The sequence below is a fragment of the Danio rerio genome, chromosome 22 (assembly GCF_052040795.2).
Source record: "Danio rerio strain M-AB ecotype USA chromosome 22, GRCz13ab, whole genome shotgun sequence".
Lineage (NCBI taxonomy): Eukaryota > Metazoa > Chordata > Actinopteri > Cypriniformes > Danionidae > Danio > Danio rerio.
The window spans coordinates 20,260,561-20,262,968 of NC_141042.1; positions in this window are offsets into that span (position 1 = coordinate 20,260,561).

The following is a 2,408-nucleotide window of genomic DNA, read 5'->3' on the forward strand; positions in this document are numbered from 1 at the left end:
TTTCTTGGATTTATTCCCCACAGACACTTTTAACTCCATTTAGGCATTTTTATATAGTATTTTGGCCTCGCTGCATGTAAAATTGCATGCTGTATATACTAAGTACTACATCTGGTTTGCAGCTTAGTTTATGATTGTGAAAAAAAAAGTATGTTTTATATATAAAGTATGCATTAGGGTTGCACGGTTTACCGGTACTATGGTAGTATCGTGTTACTATGTTCAATTCAATTCAGCTTTATAGCGCTTTTACAATGTAGATTGTGTCAAAGCAGCTTCACATAAATGGTCATAGTAACTGGAACAATGTAGTTCAGGTTTTAGTGTTTAAGTTCAGTTCAGTTTAGCTCAGTTCAGTGTGATTTAAAATCATTAATGAGAGTTCAAACACTGAAGAGCAAATTCATCGATGCGTAGCTCTACCAATCCTGAACCATGCGAGCCAGTGGCGACAGCGGAGAGGGAAAAAAAAACTTCACCTGATGGGAGTGAAGAAAAAAAACCTTGAGAGAACCAGACTCAGTTGGGCACGACCATTTTAATTTCTCCGCTGGCCAAAAGTCTTGTGCAGAGCTTCAATCACCGCAGTGAAGGCTGGAAGATGGCCTCAGCGAAGACTCGTCTGTCCCTGGAGCGTAGCTGGAATCAGACACATGTTCTAGAACAGCTGCGAGAGAAACATTAAATCATTTAATAAACAACTCGGATAAACTTTACTATAAGCTCAGAAAGAACACAATATACTGGCTGTAAAGTATTTGTACATCATTGGAAATGGCTAATCGACTAATTTGCCTAGTTTAAATAATCTACACTTTTTATTCTAGTAATATCATTTTTAAGCAATATTGTCTGTTTTAATTCCTTTTTTCTGTCATTTATTTTCCATTTTCTGTATATTTTACTAATTTAATGATGATGTTAATATATTACATTCATTATGCATATCGAAAATGCTTTGGCAATACTTTACAACATGTCATGCCTATAAAGCAACTTAAGAGAGCAGCCTTAACCTGTCAGTGTGTGCACATGGCTCCTAAGTAGCATAAAAGTAAGAAAAATAGTGGATTTCTTTTATTTCAACAGCCTTTTTAAAATAACTATAACCCACTGAACATAAACAGTGTCATAATAAATAAAAATCACACTTTTTGGTTTTAAAGATGTGTTTCAATCAGACTACCACAGCAAGTATATTTCAAGCCTGTGGGAAGCACTGCTATGGCTCCAAAATACTGGCGGTGCCACTGTAGTTTGTAAATGGTATTTTCATTAATGTGCTAAATACGTTATGTTGCATGTGGAAAAGTCACTAAAAGTAGAGCCAGCGAAGCAGTGGCGCAGTAGGTAGTGCTGTCGCCTCACAGCTGGTTCGAACCTTGGCTCAGTTGGCATTTCTGTGAGGAGTTAGCATGTTCTACCTGCATCCGCGTGGGTTTCCTTCGGGTGCTCCGGTTTCACAGTCCAGGACGGGGTACAGGTGATTTGGGTAGGCTAAATTGTCCATAGTGTATGTGTGGATGTTTCCCAGAGATGGTTTGCAGCTGAAAGGGCATCAGCTGCGTAAAAACGTGCTGGATAAGTTAGCAGTTCATTCCGCTGTACTGACCCCAGATTAATAAAGGGACTAAGCCGACAAGAAAATGAATGAATGAATGAATGAATGAATAGTCTGTGGAGCCCTTTAAGGTTGCAAAACTTATATGATAGCCTATTGCAATTTTTCTGACATTTCAGTTCATTTCTGTTCCTGTCAATATGACGTAGTAGCTACATCAACGGCATCAATCTCTTAAAAAGAATAACTCACAAAGTGAAATTTTAAATTACTTTGGATTTCTGCAAACATTGAAACTATTTCTGACCACTTCATATAGCATATTTTGTTGTAAAAAATGCTCTTTTTGTAACAAAATTTGTTCGGTATAATTTGTATATTTATTTTAATGTATTTTTTGTTGGTCAGTTATCTACAAAACATTTTAGGTGAAGTGATGTGCAAACTAATAAGGGAATTATGAAATCAATTCAAGTAAGCTAAACATCACAACTAGTTCCTTTTTTTGGTAGTAACTCAATATAGTAATGCATTATTTTCTAAAGCAACTTTCCCCAACACTATTGTAAGGGATTGTATACATACAAGCTGAAGTCAGAATTATTCAGCAGAGTCTGGATGCAAACATGATGCAGTCTCAGACCGATGCAACCTCGACCGCACATGCGCATTTAAACACATGTATTCTCGTGCACGCGCAGAGTGCGTCGGGTCAAAGACGGTTTAGAAACTAAAGGTACGACAGACAAAATAAATACCTATGTATCTAAACAAATAATTATGTCACGAGGTAGACTGTGAACTCCTATTATAAAAAGATTCAGGTCGCGGCCAGGATTTTATTTAA